Source organism: Miniopterus natalensis, chromosome 1, assembly GCF_054644295.1.
Source record: "Miniopterus natalensis isolate mMinNat1 chromosome 1, mMinNat1.hap1, whole genome shotgun sequence".
Classification (NCBI taxonomy): Eukaryota; Metazoa; Chordata; class Mammalia; order Chiroptera; family Miniopteridae; genus Miniopterus; species Miniopterus natalensis.
In genome coordinates this window covers 190,641,196-190,659,637 of record NC_142081.1, presented here as the reverse complement: position 1 = coordinate 190,659,637, position 18,442 = coordinate 190,641,196, and positions in this window count along the sequence as shown.

The window sequence follows — 18,442 nt, the reverse complement described above, 5'->3', positions numbered from 1 at the left end:
CTCCCGCAGAGCGATGGGGAGCGAATGTTCTCTTCTGTATAAGGACCCACTCTCCTTCAGGGACAGTCCAGGCTCTCGCCAGGCTCTGCTGATGGCTTCCTGCCCTCCCTGGTTTATGGGGTAGTGATGGCCCATGTTTGCTACTCCCTGGGTGCCACACCATTCTGTGTTGGTTCCCTTAATCTTACCCAAAATTTGTAAGTTGTCATTACATTCAACTTTCTTCTGTTTTGTGCCAGAATTCTAATTAATACAATTACATACCACAATATTTAGCAATTTTTTTACTGTCTTTTAGACTTTTTCATTTGATTCAAACATATACATAATTTCTACTTACTTGCATTTCCCTGAGACAAGGGCAAGAGTAATCTGAGGCTCACATGTAATTTCAACAAGGTCATACAGTAGGAAGGAGTAGAGGCAGGATGCAGACGTGGGTCCATCTGACACCTGAGTTCAGGCCCTTTTATCATGATTTGACATCAACTCTCACAAGGGAAGTGGGAGAGCCGTCTTCTAATTAACCAATCACTGTCTGCCTCTTCATTAGGTGGTCACCAAGAGCCAACAGAAACTCAAGGATTTGATTAATTCTGGAATTCAATTCAGAGCAATAAAAATGAGAAAATAAGTATTTGTTTTCTCACATGGTGCTTTTCACCCTTAAAATATTCTACGGTGATTTGGGCATGTGGCATTTAGTACTCTATCTGTGTTGTATTTAACATTCACCTACCAACAAAAGTGAAATTTTTTTGCACAGTGGCTAGTATATTATAAGCGCTTAATAAATATTTTAATGAATTTAGTTGTTACAGAAGTATTTTTGGCCCTAGCCAGTTTGGCTCAGTGGTTTGAGCGTCGGCTCAATCCCAGTCAGGTGCATGCAGAGGAACCAATCAATGTGTCTCTCTCACATCCATGTTTCTCTCTCTCCCCTCCTCTGCCCTTCCCTTCACTCTCTCTAAAAAAACAAAAAAGCAAAAACAAAAAAGAAGTGTTATTGTTACAGAAAATCAATGCCTGTATTCAGCATTTGGAGAAGGAACATCTCATTATTCACAGCCAAATAAGAGTTTTAATGATTTGATGCTGAAAAGGGAAACAGCAAATTCTCAGATGAGTGTGATTGCACTCTGGTAATTACACAGGTTTGATTTCATTATAGTAAATGCTAATTTAATGTCTGACTCACTTTTCTAACTGGCACTAAAAATGATTTTACCTCACATGCAATATGAAGACATATCAAAGGGTTTTGTAAGAAAATACAAGTTTGTTGACTTAGGGGCATTTCAGGATTGGTAAAGGACATTCAAACTATGGTTTACACAGAAAAGAGAGACTTCAGAAAAGTCAAGTTAAGTTCTTAACAGTTTTGAACCATGGATCACTTTCACAGTTTTACGAAGCTTATGGCCTCCCACTCAGAACAATGCTTTAAAATGAATAAAAGAAAATAAATATAATTATATAGGGAACTAATTATATTGGGAAAAGCTATGAAAATATTACAAGAAAAATTTTGTGATATAGCAATATACTTCACTGTAAAAATATAAACTATGACTATACAACATAGTCTAATAACTACTATAATTTTTAACTACATTCGTGACAACTGAAATGAAATATTATGATTAGGATTTTACCTGTGTTTGCACTGGTGATGAAGTTGCACATAATCTCTGTGGCTTGTTGAAGAACTTGTTAAATTGCAGTTAGCTAGAATTTATTAAGATAAATATGTGATTTTTATTCCTATATAAATTTAATAAACCCTGAATTCTGTTGGTGGATCTCAGGTGAAGAAAAACTGACACAGAAGAAGGTAGAGTATTAAAAGAGGAAAGAGAGTAACCAGGCAAAGAGGAAGGAAGGAGGAGAAGCCTTCCTTTCTTTAAGATTGAGTAGAGAGAACATGAGGGCTGTTCAAGTGGATTTAATTTTAGAGGCAAATATATAATTGTTCCATAGAACAAAATAAAATGCTATTTTTTTTTAAAGAAAGTTAAAATAGATTCCAAGCAGTCTGCTTCATGAAAGTCTCTGAAACAAGAATACACTGGATTTTTAAGTGATTGACAGCATGGAGCTTCTTCTAAAATTTCTAATGTACGTCATCATAAAAAGTGAGTGAAAGTTCCTAGGAAAAAAATGGTAGGAGTACTCATTTATTCAACACATATGATAAAAGCAAATGTGTTCTGCCTACAGGGAGCTTGCGTCTAGATTATTGGCATTAACACACTCCCAAATCTGTAGTGGTATTAACAATCCAGGTGTAGACCAGCCTGTCTGTTAGAGGCTAGCCAGTCTCAAAGAAGCACCGCTCAATTGCTAGAACCTGAGCCAAAGAGGACTACAGATCAGCAAAAAGACATCGACTAAGATAAAAATCAGCAGATTAGAAACCAAATACTAAGTTATGGTTCTCACTGAGTGTATAACCCAAAACTCGTCGTATGGGGTCGGCCTAGGATTGATTGATCAGAGGGGTCGATAACAGATAAAATACAAAAGGTACTTCCTAACAGGAACAGGTGGTTATAGTTAAAAAAAAAATCAAAAAATGATAACAAAGGATAACAGACCCAAAATGGAGCCACTTAATGCTACACCCCATATCACCAACCGCAAACTTACAGTTTCAGCTCCCCAAGAGCTGGAATCTTAAACCAGCCAATCAGCAGCCACCTGAGCAAACCATTTAGGTAACCGGCCAGAGGACCCCTGCCACCCCTTAGCATCCCTTAGGGGTGGGGAAGCTTTTTTCTGCCAACAGCAACTTGGATATTTACAACATCATTTGCGGGCCACACAAAATTATCAATGTAAAAATTAGCTATGAAACAAGCTCCTAGATTTATTAAATTTCGAGCCCCGCCTGTGGTTACCTTGGCAGGGCCGGACCAAATGACTTCTCGCCCTACAACCCGAGGGCCGGGCGTTCCCCACCCCTGCCCTAAAGGGACGCTACCTTGCAATTGCCACCCATTGCTTGGCTGGTATAATTTTGTTGTTCCCACCCCCTTCCAGCCACAGAGCTATTTTATATATACAGCTCCTCAGATTTTTGCTCAAACTCTTAAAATTGTTCATATGCTTCAGTTTAGCTTTTTTTAAATCCACACCCAAGGATATTTGTTGCCTCCCGCACGCCCCCCGACTGGGGCCGGGGTCAAGCCTGCAACAGAGGTACGTGCCCTTGGCCAGAGAATTGAACCTGAGACCCTTCAGGTCTCGGGCCAACGCTCTAACCACACCAGCCAGCGCCAGTTTAGCTTTTAACACCACCTAAGCTCAGTAGTATTTTTTTGTCTAAGTTTTATTCTCCTGATTTTCTCTCTTTTCAGTGTCAAACTGCACTAAAGCTCAACTGTCAGATAAGAACTTTGGGGGTTGTTGAATTTCCCTACCCCTCAATTACTGTCCTCCTGCCTACCTCACTCTCAGCCAGGGCTTCTTTGGACCTAAAGTACTTAGAGCAATTTTAATACCAATCACCAATCCCACTGCAGACAGCCAGCTCTTCCTGGGCCACCAGGTATCCTCTAGTCCTGGTTCTATTCCTGCCCACTCTCTTTTTACAGGAATAGCTCTTAGGCAGTAAATACTGGTCCAGCAAAGAGATGGAAGGTCTACAGGTTGATTTCCAAGTCATTCAGTCTCAGAGTAGACACTAAGGAATGTTCTAGGGTTGCAGGCAAAGTGCCAGACCCCAGAACAATTAGAATGAGCTAGAGGAACACAGAGATACTCTCAGAGAGTGGGAAGCTGAGCGTCTCAGAAAGCCCTAATATGGGGGCAGGAGCCCCACGGAAGCTTGTATCTTTGTCTGGCAGGGGGCTGTGTTCTCTGCTCAAAGAGCTCTATCTTCAGATTAGTTGCTGCATCTTCTGCTGTATTAAGTAAGTTTGCATCACTCCATGATTGGGTGGCGTGTTTTTATCTATCGCCATCGCCCTTTTAAAAAACATACCTTCCCTGAGCCCTTTTAAAAAACATAACTTTCCTATAGGTTTGGGTTTCTGGTCCTTCACAGCTAGCCTAGCAATGTCCAAGATGACAATGAGCAATGCTTTAAAAAGTTTTACCTAAAAAGTTTGCTCATTTAAAGCTTAGGTCATTCCTCAGGCAATTCTATATTTAAACCAATTATTCAGTTTTCTTTCTATTCTGGACAACATAAACACAAACATGAGTACTCATAGACAAATCAATAAAATTGGGTCAGAAAAGCTCAATGTTCCTCCTAAACCAGCTGGGCCTTGGTGTGGTGTCCTCAATCCTACAGCAGGGACAGTAATTATTGTTAGGTAAAGGGAGGTGATTATAAAGAAACCAGCCTAGTAACCATGAACGGCTCCTTACCTGGGAATTCCCAGGCCCAGGCTAGTCTGCTGTGATGCTTTCACATATCTACGACAACATTAACAGAAAAATATTATAAGGTTTTCAGAAGACAAAATTTGTCCAATTAAAATATTGACTTTTATTCTCAGATTATGATGTGCTGCCTGCATTTTTTAGCATAACTCTTTTTATAAAATCACTATGGTTATAAATAATCCCCTGACCCCACTGATCTACTTTGCTTTGCAAAATGAAAATATGACCCTATGCCATACTATGTCTCCTCACTTTTTAAAAAGTTGCACATGTCTAAGAAGCAGAGATGCCTGAAAAGCCCACCCTTGAGTCATGAGGTACAACGGTTTCTGAGCTGAACTCCGAGTCTGTTTCGAAGCCCAGGGAATCCATGGAGAAGCCAAGCAAACCCTACTCGTTAGAAATGTCTGTTAGACCTGCTCCTCTCTACCCCGCAGCAGCCTCTCCCTGCAGAGGCCTCCGGCCTGAGCTGCTCCACCACGATCAGGAGTTGACCTGACCGGCCTGGCCTTTGCCTTCAGGTGAGTGTGGACTGAAGGGTCCCATGGCCTCCTGCACTCAGGCTTCTTGACCAGCTCTCTTCAACTCAATGGGTCAAGTTCATTTGTTTCTTCATTTTTTTCTGAACATAAATTTATTATATGCACATTGTAAAAGGGTTAGAAAACACCAGAGTAAAAATAAGAAAACAAAACTCACCAAAATCCCACCATTTAAACACACACAGTGTTGCCCTTTGAGTCTTTTTTTCCCTGCCTTTGATAATGCATATAATCTTTATTTGCATAATTTGGATCATATGCTATACATAGCTGACTGCTTGCTTTTACTAAGAGATATGGCCTTGAGAGACTTTTTTCACACTCTTAAACATTGTCCTAAATCATTGTTTTATGACCATAAAATGTTTCACCATATAATACTTTTATATTATTTATAAACAGCTTTACAGAAAACTTGTTTATAAATCTTTGTGAAAAAATACAATACTCTGTAAGAAAATTAGTAGAATTACTAAATCAAAAGGTATACAATTTTAAGATAATTCATATAGCCAAATTACTTTGGTTTTCCAAATTTATACTCTTACTATCAGTGTAAGAAGGCCTGTATCTCCAATACTGGTACTTATGCTTAACCACAATTAACTTCAAAATTGAAAAGTTAACATTTAATTATTTTTATTTCTTTATCTTAAAAACCCACTGAGATTGAACATTTCTGGTGTTCATTAATCACACTTGGCCCATGACTATGGTTTTAAATACTTGCTCTTTAATCAGATTAAACAAAGACCAAAGTAAGCCAAAGTGGCAAAAAGAAGATAAAACCATTACTAACTACTAGGTTCTCAGTTCTCACTTGTCACTGAATACCTGCTTCTTTATGTAGAAAGTTTTCTGGTGTTAAATTGTTAAACTGTATTCTTTTAGGAATGTGTTTAAATTTTTTAACCATTTTTGCGGCTTATGGAACTTTAAATAACTGCAAAGTTCTTAATTTTCTAGCTTTCTTCTACAAAGAATTTCTTTATTTCACTTTAGAGAAATCCTGCTTCCCTCTTTTGATAATAGTTTCCTTGAAGATAGGTTAGCCATTTGTTTTTCATGAAAGACATTATTCAAAGAAAAATTAACTTATTATACCAAAATAATAAGTTAAAAGAATAAAAGTGTTGTCGTAATTGGAACAGCCAACTATTTTTTTCTAGTATTAATATGTTTAATTTTAGTAAGGTTCAGGAGCTGAGTATTAAAGCAATGAAAAGAAAATATTACTTCTTGCAAAAATAGAAAATATTTTCAATTATTGAAATAATTATGAGGATTTAAAACATCAATTTCAACTCCATTTAAAAAAACATCCTAGTATAACTAGGTCACTGTCGTTGGGTTTACAAGGGCTTCTGACCTTATCTAATGGTTCTTGCACTGGAAATAATATTAAATCATTAGGTTAATGTATAATATGTGAAGTCAAGAGGTAGCCCAGTTTCTGGGTCTGTGTCAGCTGCCTGAACAGAAGTAAAAATTAAAGCTTCTTTATATAATCTATAGTTTTCTAAGTATGTTTTTAGTGAGTTTCAGGTATCCCACTGTTAATGACAATTGCCAGAAAATATCATCAGTCAACTTTAAAACCTGTGAGGAGGGGGGTTTAAACAAAAACATTAAATTGCCTTGGCCCCATCTTGGCTCAAGATTTATCTGTTGTTTCACATAAAATAAACAGTAGCAGGTGCTCATATAGGTCTCAGAAGCTGACAGTTCATTCACTACCAATCAACCCACACCCGCATGAACATACAGGGGTGTATGTAAAGCATGGGAAAGCCCTTTGCAATTGTTTGTGTACTAAATGTAAAGGATCTATGCTCATTCCCATTGACACAGATTTGAAGCTACTAATATATTACCATTTATCAAGCAGAAATTGTGTCTACTAATTGTATAGTTATGTGTCTTTGTTCATATGACAGTGAGTGCTATTAAGTATAGCACATACCTGAGATATTACCTTCTCTTTCCAAAAGTACTGTATAATTAATAGACATAAAGGGCTGAGGGACATAAGAAGGAAAGCACCTTGCTAAGTACTTAAACAACACTGGCTTATTTAATGCTCAGCTGCCCTGTGAAGTGGTTATTAGTGTCTTGCCTTTGTGAGTGAGAAAACTGAGGCTCTGAGAGAGTAATTAACTTGCCTAATATCATATACACACACATAGAGCATCCAGCTCCTGAATGCATGGCTTGGGCAGCCACTGAAAAAGATCCAAAGGAGCCCGGCTGGTGTGGCTCAGTGGCTGAGCGTTGCCTCATGAACCAAGAGGTCACAGTTCAATTCCCTGTCAGCGCACATGTCTGGGGTGCTGGCTTGATCCCCAGTCCGGGGCATGCAGGAGGCGGCCGATTGATGTTTCTGTCTTATCCATGTTTCTGTCAATGTTTCTATCCCCTCTCCCTTCCTCTCTTTCTCAAATCAATAAAAACATATTTTAAAATAAGATGCAGAGGAGAAGACAATGAAAAGGCTGGCTCTACGAACACAGGAACAGATGTGCGGGTGTTACGTTCCGAGTCTTCGTTGGTCTTTAACCTTTCGGAGGTCGATTCAGAAGTTAAGGCATGTGAGCCAAGGAGAAGGGGAGCAGAGAGGCTTCTAGAATCCGGACGTGGAGACACAAGTAGGTGAGCAGAGGAAAGGCCTGGGCAGGAGGAAGGGCAAGCGCGTCGGAGGCCGGGCAGTTACAGCAGAAACTGAGAGGCAGCCTCGCCTGCGCAGCCCCTTCCCGCCGCCGAGCTCCTGCCTTCTGCAGGACGGGGCAAGGGGAGTGGGGACTAGCATGGGCTTCTGGAAGCTTCACCTTTGACCGAAGTGCGTGGGGGACTCATGAGCAAGGCAAAGGGGAAACCTGGCAGGGGAGGGGTGTTCCTGAGGAAGGGTCCCAACAAAAACGCACCAGGAATAGCAGGTGCTGGCCACGTGAGTCCCAGGGGTGCTGCACTTCGCGGTGCAGTGGATCCCAGTATGAAGCAGCTGAACGAAGCTTGTTAGTGCTGCATTTTCCCCTGAAACTCATTTACATCCAGTGTAGCAGTTTAGAACCTTGAGATACACTGAAAATACACCCATCACAGAACCTGTCTTCTATGCCATCTAGGTCCAAGGAGTAACATGTTAAGGTCACTAACTGGGCATCAAAGACAGGCAAGAAAGCTCTATGAAAGAAAGGACTTTTAAAGAGACAAAATTACAGAACCTGTGTCAAAGGTGTGTGGAGTTAGGCTAGACTGGCAAAGGAATAATAATATAAGAACTTTGTGAAAACCCTAGATACACAAAGCCATGTGGGATGGGCCACTGTTCTTACATTCCCTTCGATCTAGAAGCGCTTGCTTTTCTGGAATCACCACTCGGTCAGATAAATGATCCTAACTGACTACATATTTCATTACAGAAATTGCTCTTCTACAGTGCCATTAACTGTCTACATTTTGTATGTGTTTTTTGGACTATAAGTTTATTGAAAAGGGGGTGAAAATCTTTTCATGATGATTTCACCTTTGCATCCCTGGCTAACCAAATGCCTGGCATCTAGTGAGCACTCAGTACCTAACTGATTAGAAAACAACCCAATTGATTAAATAACCTTCTAACTGATCAATTAATGAAGTGGATGGCAGCTGGATGGGCTACCAAATAAATGGCAAAATGGAAACTCCTTTGTCTGTAATAAGCTACACAGGATGAAATATTTCCATTGTCAGGGATTGGCGAGGGTGGGTCACATTGCCCACTGCTGGGGATGGAGCAGGAAGAACTGAAGCCGGAGGTGAGGGCCAGGCTAAGCTTGCATGGCTTTGTCGGCTTATGCCAAGCTGAGAGCCCCTTGTTCTAAGGGCTATTTATGGCACAAAAGGATGCAGCTGATCTGTGGGAGGTGCAGAGAGAGACATTTTAGGATGACAGTATGACCCATAGTGATGACAGGCATTTTTGTTCCTAAGCACAAATACAGTAAAACATCCCCCGCTCTCTATTGCTGATGGCAGGCTGGCCAGGGCTGGAGGGCAAGCTGCTCCGCAGGATCATACTCCATTTCAAAAGAAGGCCGTGGCAAACAGGTGCAGAACTCCTCTCAGTTCTGAATGCTGTGCTCCTAGCCTGGCCCATTTCCTTGAGAAAATGCAGAAGGGAACGAATATGATTTATTTTTTACTAATACCCTAATGGAATGACCATCTGGGGCTCCAAATTTTGCTATTTTTGAACAGGCAAATAAGAAGAGTGGGGGAGGAAGGCGAAAGGAAGAGAAGGAAAGAGGGAAAGACAGAAAGACAATAATTCCCTTTGTCTTTCAGATTCGGCAAAGAAACGAGAGTGGGTTCTGTCACTTCCACATGGGATCCAGTAGATCTGGAATTGCATGAAACATCCGTCTTGACATACGTACCTCCCTTCTCATAGATGGATTATTGCCTTTGTAATACCTTGTTCACATATCCAAATGGAAATTAAGGACACGCAGCATAACTACCACCCTCACCAACATCAGAAGTACACATGGTTTACATTTTCGACCTAGAGGCAGAGCTGTTTTTTGAACCTTCAGACAAGAATAAATGGCGAGACACTTCTGAATTCTACCCTTGAAGAAAACAAAACATTTGTCACCACTGGATGCAGTAGGAGCAGTTCCCAGGAAAGTGGTACACTGTCCAGCTGTCCATTAGTTCGGGTTTGAGGCCTGGCTGCCAGGGCTGGAATCCTGCGCCCTGCACTCCCAAACTCTGACCTCAGGGCACTTGCCCTCCCTCAGATGGCATCGCCTCCTTTGTAAATGGAGACAAAGATAATATCCACTCAGTAGGGTCTGAGCATTAAGTAAAGCAATTCCTGTAAAAGGGCCCAGCCTAATGCCTGCCACATACTATATGCTCAATAAATTACATCACTGTCATTAGTAGCACATCTTGAACTTCTGAGGTTTTCCATGACACCTGTCTCAGTGAACCGCACGTCAGAAAACTATCTGCAGTCAGAATGACTCCAGGGGCCAGCTGGGAACGAGTTGAAAGGCCAGAGTATCTCAGGTCCTTGAATTCTGCCAGGCTTTTCTCACTCTGAGAAATCATTCAGCACCACTTTGAGAGCTATCACTTATATTTCCTCTCCTCACTTTGCTCAGATCTTGGTTTAAATGTCGCCTTCTCAGGGAGACCTCACTGACCCTCTCTGCCAATGCTTTACCACATCACTGCTTTAATTCTCTGCGTGGCGCTGTCTATCTGCTTCCTTATCATCTGCCCTTCCATCCTTCCTCCTACCCAGACCCCGTGTCTTTCCGGCTGTTCTTTTTTTAGTGCCTAAGGCAGTACTTGGCCTTGGTAAGTCCTAGAAAAATACCTGTGACTGAATGAACAGGTGCTCCTACAAGTGCATGGTGAACGTGGGCACCGGTGTGTTTGGGAGCAGTGGTGGGTGTCAGTATCACAACGGCCTCGTCAGAAACCCACCCAGCAGGGCAGCGAAGGGGCTTAAACCACTGACTTCAGGATTGTTTCTAGGGACAACTAGAAGAAAAGAAATACTGTCCCTTTCTCACTACTTTCTAACTACACCACCTCTCTTCCAGGCCCCGAAAAGGATGGTACCCCATAGCCACTGCCATTTCTTCTTCCTGGAACTCCCTCCCACCAAGCCTTCAGGGAATACTGACTCCGGCCCCATCACTTGGGTGTCCACCGCAGAGATGCTCTGCCCCATAGCCTCCCTAACATGAACCTTATTTCTGAATTTAGGGCCTTGATCAGGTCCTTCCTAACACTTGTCACAATTTGTGATGATGAAATACGCTTACTTTCCCTTATTCTATTTTGCCGATTATCATATGAGCTCCATGAAACCAAACCCAATTTTGTGTGGTTTGCACCCTTAGCATCTGGTATCATACCTGGCATGTCACTTGAGTTTGACAAATAAATAGGAAAGGAAGAGAGAAGTAAGAGAACCAGGGGAGAGGAAAGAGACTCTTGGAATAATCTTTTTTTAAATTAAGTCGCCCCTAATTCCATTCGGTTTTCCTCTACTGAACAGCTATTTTTGACTGCAGGAGAGAAGCCAATGCATCCTGCAGACCTGAGCACCATTCTCTCCATGAAGGAAGACTCAGAAAGAATATAGATGCCCTATTGAGTAAATGCCTAGCATTGTGCTTCATTGTTATTGCAAAATCCTGAGAGAAACAGCAACAGCTTCGTTCCTGGACCCCCACCCACAATTCCTCCTCCCTCAGCCTGAGAACTACGGGAAATGACAATGAATCACTTCCCTTCTACCTTCTAGTTCTCAGTTTCTTGCCACTGGCTCTGCTCACCCACTTCACAAGCCCAAAGCCAATCAAATTTTTATAAGCACATCTTCTTAACAAATGCAAAACTCACTTCCCACCAAACAACCCTAATTTAGCACAAACTTCAAATTTCAAAGGAAATTTGAATGTGCTTTGCTTTAAATGTCAGGACTGGATATTCAGATGGAATAATTAAGAGGGAGGAAACATTTCTTTCCAATAAAAAAAAGACTGCTAAGTTTGTGCAAAGCACTAAGAATACTACCCTTTAAATATGCCTGCCTGTGTGCACCCCTGACGGGCATCCTGATTTGCACAAAGCATGCCTCTTTGTCCTGACTGCTGCAAAGATGGGCACATGGGCACTGAAGTCAAAAGACAGACCTCCCCTCTTAAAAGGGAGAACCATTAACTTGTGCCTCCTACTACATCTGCAGTTTTCAGTTATCACTACTCACTTCACAATAATCTAGAATCCCTGTAACATGTGCATGGGGCCAGTGGATTCCTAGATTTCTTACTATTATCTAAGTAAGCAGATTTTCCATGCACACAATTCTGTATTGTTTAGGAGTAAGGTAGGCAGTTTTATAAACGGTGTTTGTTTTTCTATCAAAGTTTGGAAATTCTACTAAGAGATATTGGGATTTTCCAGGTTTGGTGTTGAGAATCTGATAATTATGACTGTGAAAAGCTATGTTATACATTAAAGTATACAGTATAATCCTCTAATTTATTGGTTAGAAGTTAAGCTCTAAAGATGCCAAAATGAAAATTAAAAAAGCAGATATTCAGGAAGTATTTGTTTACAATGCAAAAATTTTCACACAACACTCTATTTTCTCCCCAAGCCCATTTTCCAAAAGTCCTTCAATTTCTCTAATTATATCCGGGAAAACTTCTCAGTGGGTTGCTATAATGCACTTAGCATCCCTCTTCAACACTAATTCCTAATGTATTCTCACAAAGGAGTGAGCTATGGTTTTCAGCCAGTCAGAGAGACATAACCAGCCCCTATGGGGTGGGAGACAAGGTCTAACTAAAGCTTAGGTCAAAACTGTGAACCCTAAATTCATGAATCCAAATGTTTTCCACATTGAACATTTTCATCACAGTTTTTGTGTCTTTTCGGCAGACATGGTATTTACTAACTTCAAATGTCTCTAAAGACCTACTGAAAGACAAGTCATATTCAAAGTAAAGTGACTGTACCCAACCACGTGGCAGTCAATTAGGGCATAAAAAAGAAATATTTTATTTAGCTCTTGCCTCTTGTCCTTTCATTTTTCTTTCTTTCATATTTATAACATTCATTGTGTTAGGAAAGTAAGATATATGTATAAAAAATGCTTTTCTTTGTAGAGTGTGAGTGCTCAAATAATGACAGGTTGGAGAAGCACAATCCAAAAAAGTCTGAGGACCCTGGAAAGCCTGGATGCAGTCACACAGTCAGCAAAATATGTTGGAAGACCTGGTCTTCACCAAAGATGTCCCAGGTAGCAAGCTGGTGACACAATTGTCCAGGATAAAGCCTGAGTAAGGCATTTTTTTTAAAAAGAGGTAACTGAATTTCCTGTCACAAAATAGCCTCTAGGAGCAAAATACATAGGAGATGCTGCTTTGAAGGGTAGATGAGAATTGTGTCAAGACGGAGAATTTGATTTTTGAAAAATGTGACCAAGATATTTTCAATGGTGAAACTGATCCCTCCCCCACTAACTTTGCTAAATTGTTTCAGGCATATATGGACTTATGAAGCAAAATGAATATTCTATTTCAGTGATTACCATGCTTAAGGAAATTATGCTAATTCATTTGCATGTGGATGACTCAGGCCTTTGAATAATGATTTCCCTAACTAGCACAGTTATTATTATAGGGGAGGTTACATAATAGAAAAGTTTAAAAGAGGCTGTATCCACCCTCCATATATTCTAACTTATAGAGAAAACATTGCTGATGATTGAACCAGTTGATTTTGCATATTATTTGCTGAGCTTATAGGAGAGTCTTTGCAATTACTTTTTACTTTCAAATGTAAACTGTGGACAATTACAAATAAACTGTTAAAAAACTCTCTGTCCAGTATTTGGTTAGTGGTTGTCCGATCAGGGTGGTTCACATTTTCGTAGCACTTACTATGTGCCAGGTGCTGTGCTAACTGCTCCGTGTTAGTTGTTTTGTTTCATTACCCCGACAGCTCTATGGCTTCTGTACGACTAGGTCTGACAGTCACCACTTTACACAGTGACGACTAAAATAAGGCAGAGAGGGGCTAAGTGACTAACCCACATTCTCACAGACGGTAAGTCCTAGAGCAGGGATTTGAAACCAAAAAGTCTGGCTGCATAATCTTTGCTCTTAACTCCACTACACAAAACCAAGCCACGCGTAAGGATAAATCCAAGAGGAGTTGAACACTGACTCGCACACAGCATAAGTTAAAGGAAACAGGAAGACACTGGGGCAGGCCAGAACCAGGGCTCAGGGAGAGCCTCTGTGGAATTTTATGCAAACTGTGTGGGCTAACTTTTGCCTTTTTACAAAACAATGACAAAAATAGACTCTTTACTAAATATTTACTCCCCTTGCCCAGACTCGTAGGAATTAGTTACAATTAAGATGTGAAAATCGCAAGTCCATGTTTCTACAATATCTTTGCACCCACAGCCCGTGAGCCCAGGGAGAAGAAGACCATAAAAGAAAATGAGAAAGATGCCTGAGAGCCCCAGAAAGGACCATGACCAATAATGGTGACTCAGAGCCACTCTCATCAATAAGGACCTCTTTTCACACAGGCGCAATCATGCCACAAGCAGTAATTGCCTCCCCTGGCCTTCGCCACCTTCAGATTTGCATGCTCTGCCCTAACCACCGTCATCACTGCCTGCCCGGCACATTCTGAAGGTCTTCTGCTCCGGCCTCGGCACTGGCCGCAGCTCCCCTCTCTGTGGCTCATATGACTCCAGGCTCTGCCTCCCCATTTCCTAGTTGAAACTCTCTCTCTCTTGTGAGTCCCTCTGGTCTCCTGGGCTTTGGTTTCACATCCAGTATGGCTCTTTATTCCCAGTCAAATGGACCGCCTGTATAGTGTCAGCACTACTATTACTACTACTAGCTACCTGCAGGCGCTGTACTAGGCACTCAACATTCGTTCATTTCCAATGCTGATCAGCCATGCAAGGTAAGAGCTATTGTCCCGTTGGCCTCATGGAGACAAGAGGCCATAGAGGGTTTCTCTTGGGAAGTGACATTTAAGCTAAAAGCTTAAGCGTAAGAAAAGTTTCAACTTGTTTAGATAAGAGACAAAACTACTCCAGGCAGAGGGCTCAGTGTATGCAAACATCTTTAATTAGGAAAAAAACCCTGGTGCTCAGAACAAGCTGGGGGGAATGGAGAGAACCGTGTGAGGGGCGGAGTGGCAGGCGTCTGGAGATGGACAAGCGGGCGCACCGAGGCCAGGCAGGACTGAACAACGCCGCCTTTGCTGCATACCCTGTTAAGCCACGGGGTCAGTAAAGCCGCGGGCCCTGTTTCGTTCACGTGGGCTCCCAGAGCCTGGCGCATCTGTTGAAGCTTAATGTCAGTTTGAATAGTGGTTTTGCAATTGCTGGTGGTATTGGTGATGGACTTGGTGGTGGTACTGGAATTGCTGGTGATGAAATTTCTGGTAGTATTGTGGTTCACTTAGTGGCGGTGTCCAGGGTAGAACTGTTGGTACATCTGGTGGCAGAACTGTCGTATTCGTTGTACTAGAAGCACAGTGAATGCCTACTGAGGATCACTTTCTAAGTGAAGTCCTGCATCCATGTGCCGTATGTGACAATTCACAGCACCGAGAGGCAAATTAATAGCTACCATGGAAGCTTAGATTAGGAAGTGAGAAGCAACTGAAATATTTCAGCTGGTTTTATTAACAGGCTTGACCAGAGGGAGACCTGAGGATTTAGACGAAGCTGAGCTTAAATAATTTATGCTCCTTAATGACCGCATCGGCAGCACCATTCCTTCTGTGCTTCTAAAATGTGCCCCAACTCTGGTGCAAACTCGGTCTAGCCTTACCCGAATCCCCTAGATGTGACGCTGGCAGCTGGGATGGCTCTCCCTGTGGGGAACAGATTTGGGGGGCTTAAAAACAGATTTGACAGCTTTGTTAGTAATTCAGGTTTCATCCAGGAGGGCAAGGGGCCAGGGGAAAAAGGCAGCTTCCTCTTTCTTGAGAATGTTACCCACCAGCCAGCAGGACTCCAATAAATCACAGGTTCCCTTAAAAATCTGCAAAGGCCTTCCTACGAGATACTATTATGGGGATGAGTAAGACATGGCCCTGACCTTCAGCAGCCGTTAATGACACCATTTATTCAGCAGTTGTATTAGGCTCATAATACCTCTTATATTATTTAATCTAATAGAAATGTGATGACACCAATTTTATACTTGAGAAAACTGAGGGAAACCCATACACTTGGCCATTAATCAGTGTTACCTCCCTTCTTGCTCCTTCGCTAAAGACACCAGAAAGTATTTAATACAAATTACTGATATTAGTGAACCTTAAAGTTAAGATCTAGGGATCACTGGAGAGAAGCCCATAGGAAAGGTCCATTGTATCCTTAGGATCCACGCTTAGGGAAGGACTCAGGGACAATGTCCTAAAGGATAGACACTGGGGATAGAGCCTGAGGTTGTCTGAACACACTCTCCGAGCAGGTTGACATTCTCTGACCAGTGTTATCCGACAGAATGAGGCTGGGACCTAAAGGGGTCACTCATGCTAAGTACACATGCTCAAACAACGGTTACTCAGTGAGTAGACAATTCATTACTTAACTGTTTTGTATTTGCTCATAACGTTTTGTCCAAAGTGATTTAAAACAAAACTCTATGTCATGATAAGAGAAAAACCATTTGTTTAGCTCAGCCTATAATTCTCTCATGGCCTGAAAGTCCACAATCGGAAAGTTGTCCCTTTAAATCAAGATATTTTCCTTTGAAATAAATTAGGAATTACTTGACATGGGTTACCTTAGAATAAATTAATTTGCCATTTCCCTTTTTCAGAGAGGTTATGATTAATAAAGTTGTGAGTGATGGTGTAATTATAATAAATAAAGAGGAGAAAGGTTTGGAAGAGAAAGGCTAGAGGAGAGTCTTGTCAACTTAAAAATCATAATTTTAAAAGCTCAGGATTTACCTAAGTCTATGCCCAATAGAAATATGTACACATTCACCAGAGATGTATACTAGAATGTTAACAGAGCGATGCTGGTAGTTGGTATAAACTGGAACTTTCAAAATTCCCACCAGTCCTAGAATGGATTAAATAACTTTTGTATATTCACAGAAATAATCACTATAACCCAAGAAGGTAAATTCACTGTGGCTGCACAAAACAGCATGGATGGATCTGACAGATGTAAAAGCTAGCGAAAGAAGCCATACACACAAGAGTTCTTATCGGGTGGACCAAATACAAAAACCAGGTGACTCTACACAGTGTTGTTAGAAGTCAGGATAGTGATGACTCTCAAGAGGGCAGGGGGATTGGTGGCTGGAGGGGTCCCCGGGAGGGCATACGTGCTGCTGTTTACATGCTTGTGTCCAGTTTGGGAGAATTAACTGAGCTGTATATTAATGACATGGTCATTTTTCTGTATGTACATTATGCCCGCCCCCCCAAAAACAAACAAACAAACAAACAAAAAAAACGAGGAAGGAGGAAAACCAGTGATTCTGCATCTCAAGTAGAGACTTAAAGTTAGTTCCCTAACAGGACAGGTAATCACTTAACATCTCGTAAGTCTTGAGTTCTTTGTCTATAAACTAGGAATGATACCTATCACGCCAGATTAAATAAGATTGAAAACTGGCATGCTTTATAAAAAAGTTATAAAGTTCTGGTCAACTGTTAATAATTTAGACTAGGGGCTTGCAGCCTTAGCTGTGAGTGAGAGCCACTTAAGGAGATTATAAGGACAACTAAATAGATTCCCTAGTCCCACCACCCTAGAGATTTTGATTCACTAGGTATGGAGAGAGGTCAACACATTTCTAATTTCAGAAGCTCCACAGGTGACACAGCCGTGGTTTGGGGCCACAGATTTAGAAAGTATCTCCTTATTTTATTTTCTTGTTTTATTTTTTAATTTTTCAATTACAGTTGACATTCAGTTTTATTTTGTATTAGTTTCAGGTGTACAGCATAGTAGTTAGGCAATCATATGCCTTACAGAGCGTGCCCTCTGATGTTTCCAGCACCCTACATTGTGATTACACTGTGATTACACGTCTCCTTACTTTCCTACACCATTTCAGGCTCATTCCTGGGATCTGTGCTTTTCAGCTACAGCTTGCCAACCACGAGTCACACAGACACAGTGCATTTTCAGAAAGTCTAATGCAGCTGGGATAACAAACACTGCAGAGTGAGCAAGGGCTCTGCTGCGCAAACAGGTCCCTCACGTTCCCCCCGGCTCCCTGAAGCAGAATCACCTTTTCCTTGTGAAAAACCAACCAGTAAGCTGTAGGTGCAGAACACCTTCACAGCCACATCCGGAGCCTAAATACCTGCCATTGCACGTCTACGCCAGGAACCGGGGTTCGATCGATGCCTGTTGTGCTTTTCCTCCAGTTAACAAAATGAACACCAGCTGTCAGAACAGTTTTTGGTAATATTTCTTCTGACATCCTTTTTGTGTTTTTAATAGTATGCTGCTTCAACATCAGGCCTCTTTAGAGATGCAAAACCGCTGGACTTCCAGAAGTGCACCAATTCCCATCAGTAAATAAAGCCCATAAAGTCAGGTGGTTGGAGGTTCCTCTTTGAGTCCCTGTGACATTCAAACTGCTTCATTTCTCTTCCTGTGATTTCTCATTTTCTCTTCAGATTAATTCATTACCCCTGAGACAGGGTTCACAGCGAGGCAATACAGCAGGTGCACAGTGTGTGTGTGTGTGTGTGTGTGTGTGTGTGTTCCTCGGACAGTAAATACTGAATAAAAAGCAGCTTAAATGTAACGGGTTAGTCATTCTGAGACAAGACTGTTCTCTACAGCCAGAGATAGGACCATAGATTCCATGTGGTCTAGTTGTTAAAATGCAGCTGAAACAAATAACTCTTCCTTGAATCTATGAAGCTGTGTCTGTGTGAGGCTTTTACAGCCAACGTGTGCTGCTATAGTGGGTTATATC